The sequence below is a fragment of the Vigna radiata genome, chromosome 6 (genome assembly GCF_000741045.1).
Source record: "Vigna radiata var. radiata cultivar VC1973A chromosome 6, Vradiata_ver6, whole genome shotgun sequence".
NCBI classification, from domain to species: domain Eukaryota; kingdom Viridiplantae; phylum Streptophyta; class Magnoliopsida; order Fabales; family Fabaceae; genus Vigna; species Vigna radiata.
The window spans coordinates 23,158,386-23,164,659 of record NC_028356.1 but is presented as its reverse complement, the minus strand read 5'-3'; the positions used below and the strand labels follow the sequence as shown (position 1 = coordinate 23,164,659).

General features: G+C 36.2%; 1 pseudogene; it reads right to left on the bottom strand.

The window, feature by feature from the left end:
* Positions 1–2,435: 2,435 nt before the first annotated feature.
* On the bottom strand, positions 2,436–3,467 carry LOC106764572 (annotated as a pseudogene).
* Positions 3,468–6,274: the final 2,807 nt, after the last annotated feature.

Sequence of the window (6,274 nt, the reverse complement as noted above, 5' to 3'; positions counted from 1 at the left end):
CTTACATACTACCCTTGATTATTAGATTGATTAAATTGTTATGCGACTTTCTTAGCCTCCCCTTAACTCGATCTCTCGGCGAAAAGGGCCTAATATCAATTACCGGCTTGCTATCCCTAGCCTCCCCTAGTAACTAATACCGCATTATAAACAGAAGTTAGCGCAATTGATCGTCCTACCCCTATCCCTAGGTGGTATTGTAGAATTAAGAGATTACTCACCAGTTCATGTCATTACCGCACGTCCCCAAGTCAATAACGACAAACAACGATATACCGAATGAGTTAAACAATAAAAGCCTTAAGCACAGATGATAACCCAACAATAATCAATCAAAACATATGGAGACCATATAAATAATCAATAGTTTCAATAAGAGAGAGTATCAAAAGATTACATTGTATTCCCCAACAACAATAAGGTTTAGTTCACCATGGACATGGTGAAACTATATGAAAAATGGAAGAAGAATGAAAGAGCAAACCCTAGAAAATTTGAAAAGGAGCCTAAGCATCCAAGAGATCCTCTCCAGAGAGCAAAATTAGGTCTGGTCGTCTTTCCCTATCAAAAGAATGACTCTGAATTCGTAGTAGGGGTATTTATAGGTGAGGAGTGCGTCAAATTCAGGCCCAAGTCCAGTGTGCTACCGTCGGGCGATTTGACTGTGTCACCCGGCGGTTTGCAACAACCTGCCGCCACCGCCCGGCGGTTTCCCTCGCCACCGCCCGGCGGTTTCTCTCAACTTGAAATGTTGCCTACTCCTCGTCCTGGACCGCCCGGCGGTTTAAGTGTGCTGCCGGGCGATACGTCGACTCTTCAAAACTTCATTTTTCTGTTCTGTTCTTGAGTCAACGACCTGTATCTTCAACTCCATTTTCTACTTCTCTCAAATTAGCTTTAAAACAATGCAAAACAAGCATAAAATCGCTAAAAACAGCTTTTGACTCTCTCCAGACTCCTTTATTGAGTTTTGCTTGATTATAAGCTCGTTCCGAGTAGTAAAGGGTGTAATTTGGTCCAAATTGACATATGAAAATCACTGTTTTTCAACCTTCATCATGGTGTCACCAATCTCAGATCCAATGGCTTGAATTGTTTGAACATGTTCTCCTTCCACATTAACTCCTTTATATTCTAAAATTCTAGAAATGAGAAGAGCATAAGGAAAGTGATAGGAGTGAGATTTCTTAGCTTTTACCATGGATTCAGAAATAAGATCAGGTCAATCAATGTGTATGTGATTTAGGATCCCATACAGAAGAAGCAGATCCTGCTCAGAGCATTGAGCATGGTTGGTTGCTCTAGGACACAGAAGCCACACAATTAAGTAGTTGATCATCCTCTCTTCAACTTTAAAGCCACCAACAAGCAGTTGCCTACAGTTTATTTGTTGTTCAGGATAACGCAAGAAGGATTGAAAGACCATCAGACGGTTGAAGTCAGAAATTCCAAGATGAACCTTCACAGCATCATCCCAGATGGTCAGTTGGGCAACATTAGTCCACACATCATCATCCAAAATTATGCGGACTCCCTTTACTTTAGTGGATATAATCCCATCTCGATATCTCAAGTTGAAGTAGAAAGCTCTTATGAGATCGGGATAAATACAACCTTTTTGCTCCACTAAATGTGTGAGACCTTGACCAGCAAAAAGATCTGGAAATTGAAAACCATAGAAGCGATAAAAATCAAGACGAATAAACTTTACCGCCATAATTCTCCTTTCTTGCCATGAATTTAAATAATCCGCATGTTTTTCTGGATCCGAAATCCACCCATCAATGGTTGCAGGATGTGATTGAGAAGAAGAGGATGCTCCAGCAGCTCTGCGGCGATGTCTTCTTGAATCACCCATGGAGAAAGTTTAAGGTAGTGAGACTTTGAGAAAGTGAAGAGAAATGGAGAGGATTTTAGCTCTAGATTTGATTGCAACAGTTTTTGGGTGCAAAGGAGTGACTAATAATTGATTATAGGGGGCTATTAAAAGAAAAATGGAAAAAATAGTCGTTTATGGCCGTTTATAGCCGTTATGGGACGCTCCAACGACTCTATTTTTGAAACTATTAGCGTGATAGTTGATTATGGCTCGAGATAATTGATTATCTGCTCAAGAATCATTGCCTAGAAATTGCATGATAATCGATTATGCCTGATGATAATCGATTATCTGCTCAAAATTTTCCAGATTTGAGTTTTGAGTTTGAATAATCGATTATTCCCTTGAGATAATCGATTATGAAGCGAAAATTTAAAAATTTTCATAAGCTTTGATCCTAAGACATATCTAACACTCCTAGTTCTCTTCTAAGCTCATAAAATCTATCCTTAGGTAGTGCCATGGTGAAAATATCACCTAATTGATGTAAGGTATCAACATATTCAATTTGACAATCCCTCTTTTGAATATGGTCTCTTAAGAAATGATGTCTAATCTCAATGTGCTTAGTTCTTGAATGCATTATGGGGTTCTTAGTCAGATTTATAGCACTAGTATTATCACATTTTAATGGAATATTATTAAGGAAGATGTCAAAGTCTTCCAGTTGTTGTTTCATCCATAGAATTTGGGCACAACAATTGCCAGCAGCAATATATTCAGCTTCAATGGTAGATAAAGCTACACACGCTTGTTTCTTTGAGTGCCAATACACCAAAGAACAGCCTAGAAAATGACATGTTCCACTAGTACTTTTCATATCAATTTTACAACCACCATAATCTGCATCAGAATAACCTATTAAACTAGGTGAAGCATCTGAAGGATACCAAAGTCCAAAAGAAGTAGTTCCTTTCAGGTATTTCAAGATTCTTTTGACAGTAGTCAAATGAGATTCTTTAGGATTGGCTTGATACCTAGCACATACACATACACTTTGCATAATATCTGGTCTACTAGCAGTTAGGTACAACAAAGATCCTATCATACCTCTAAACATAGTTTCATTTATTTCTTTTCCAGATTCATCTTTATCTAAATAACATGAAGTTGCCATAGGTGTACCAGCTTCTTTGCAAGTGTCCATACCAAATATCTTAAGAATTTCCCTACAATATTTTGTTTAGGAGATAAAAGTACCTCCATTCATTTGCTTTAATTGTAGTCCTAAAAAGAAATTTAGCTCACCCATCATAGACATCTCAAACTCACCTTGCATTATTTTTGCAAATTCTTCACACAAAGAGTCATCAGTTGACCCATATATAATATCATCTACATAAACTTGCACAATCAAGATGTGTTTTCCTACTTTCTTTATAAATAAGGTTGAATCAACCTTACCTCTAGAAAAATCATTATCAATTAAGAAGGTACTAAGTCTTTCATACCAAGACCTAGGTGCCTGTTTAAGACCATACACGGCCTTTTTCAACTTATAAACATGATCAGGATAATTGAAATCCTCAAAACCAGGAGGTTGACTAACATACACCTCTTTTATAAAACCATTTAAAAAAACACTTTTCACATCCATTTGATACAGTTTAAATTTCATCAAAGATGCATATGCAAGTAATAATCTAATTGCTTCTAACCTGGCTACTGGTACATATGTTTCATCATAGTCTATACCTTCCTCTTGACAGTAGCCCTTTGCAACTAACCTTGCTTTGTTCTTTGTGATGTTTCCATCCTCATCAAGCTTGTTTCTAAATACCCATTTTGTTCCTATGACTTGATAATCATCTTGTTTCAGAATCAATTCCCAGACTTCATTCCTTTCATATTGATTTTGCTCTTCTTGCATAGCAACGCACCACTTATCATCTTGAAGAGCTTCCTTTATATTCTTGGGTTCTATCTTGAGACCTTTGTCACACAATTGACTTATGCTTAGTAGGTTATGCTTGAGGCCTTCAACATACAAGACATCTTTTATAGTTAATGTGTTTCCTCCTCCAATGTCTCCGGTACCCATGATTCTACCTTTATTGTTATCCCCATATGTTACAAATCCTTGCTTTTTCTTCTCAAAAGAGATAAACCTTTTCTCGTCACCGGTCATGTGTCTTGAACATCCACTGCCAAGATACCACAATGACTTCTTTGACTTAGCAGGTTCCTACAAAACAAATTAGCAAGAATTTTAGGTCCCCAATCTAATTATGGGTCCTTGGGGTTAGTTCATGCAAGTATAAATCATTTCACAACTTTAACCCATGCATATTTACCATTTGGAACACCAAAATGTTTAATGTTGCATTTGTTTGATGTATGTCCATGCTTCATACAATAAAAACAACAAACATCACTCACTTTATTTTTAACAAAATTCCCTTTTTCAACCCAAACTCTGCGAGTTCTTCTAGATTTAGACTTTTTGTTTTGATACAAGTTCCTATTTTTAATATTGCTTGTTTTAAAGTTTTTTTTAACATGCAAGTTTGTCTTAGTTGCCTTTGCAAGTAGATTTTCAAGTATGTCAATATCAAACATATGACTCTTACAAGACAAACATTCAACAGGTTCAACAGTAGCATTTGCATCAGACAATTTTGTTTCTAAAGTGCTAACTTTATTTCTTAAAACAACTTCATCATCAAGCAATTTGTCATATTTCAATTTTAATTCATTGTGCTCTTTCTTAAGCTTTTTATGTGCAACATCAAGTTTTTCAGATTCATTCATTAATTCAAAGAAGGCTTTTTGCAAGTCTAATTCACTAGATTCAAAGCTTGAATCACTTACTTGACTTTCAGTATCTTCAGATTCATTCATTAATTCTACCTCTACACCATCAACTGTGCTCTTAGGAATATAAGGACCATTTTGTACAGCTTCCCAGATACCTCTGTCAACAGACCCCATAAAAATTTCCATTCTGACTTTCCAGAATGCATAGTTATCACCAGTAAAAAGTGGTGGTCTGTTAATAAAAACACCCTCGGTATATACAAGATTTTGAGTATGATGACCGGCCATTTTCGCAATTTTTGAAAAACTATCAAAGCAAGCTCTGATACCAATTGTTGGTCGGTACCAGACAGAGTGTAACGCAACGGAATAAAAAATAAAGTAAGCGGAAAGCGTGTTTGGTCACTTTTGTATTAAAATGGTCAGTTTATAAAATAAATTTTCTAAGAGACAATTTATCGAACAGTTGATGTGAAAATGAAAATAACGAGTGCAGGGAGTAGAAAATCACACGAGTAATTTTTATACTAGTTCGATTCAAAAGAATCTACGTCCAGTCGTTAACAGTTCCACTAAAAATGAGTTTCACAAATTACAAATATAGTGAATAAGATCTGATAAAATAAACCTTCCTTTGACGAACGAACCGGAAGATGAACACTCTGCCAACTCGAAGAGAACCGCTCCGGCTATCGTCACATGATACGCGAGCTTCTCCTATTCACGAGACCAGGCAGAGCACCTTGCTAACTCTAAGAGAACCGCCCCGACTATAGACACACGAAATGTGAGCTTCTCTTATTCACAAGACCAAACAAGGGAACCTGAACAATAGCTTTTGAGAACTTGCTCTTACAAACAGTATTCTCCAAAAACTCTCTGTTCAACAACGTTTTTTCTGAATTTCACAGAAGCTTAATATATAGCCATCTGCTCTAAATATCAAAAGTCAAGTCCCAACTGACACAAATAATCGATTATTGTAAGTGATAATCGATTATCCAAGTCCGTTACAGATTTTTCAAAATATGATAATCGATTATGTGAAGTGATAATCGATTATTCCTGAAAGACTTGTGATAATCGATTATTGTTTAACATAATCGATTATTTCAGTACAAAATACAATTTTGTACAAGATTTGAAGACTTTCCTATTACACTTATTTTCTACAAAGTGCTTTTAAACATTTCTAATAATTTCTTCAAGTGAAAAACTCTCGTAGCATCATCAAAACTAATTTCTTCAATATTTTCCAATGCTCCTCATTGGTAACAATGTGATGCTTGTCAAAAAGGAAAGTTAACCAAACAGTCGTTCAAGAAAGTAAGAGTGAAATGTCAACCAAGAAGCCTCTGCAATTGCTTCACATGGATCCATTTGGACCATCTAGAACAAAGATTCTTGGAGGAAATTCATACGGGCTAGTTATTGTAGATGACTATTCAAGATATACTTGGATTTATTTCATTGCAGTCAAGAATGGTGCACTTAAAGTCTTCAAGCGATTTTCTCCTGCCATTCAGAACGAAATGGATCTTAAGATCAAGGCTATTCGAAGTGATCATGGAGGAGAATTTCAAAATAAGGATTTTGATGATTATCTGGCTGAAATGGGAATCATACATAACTTCTCTG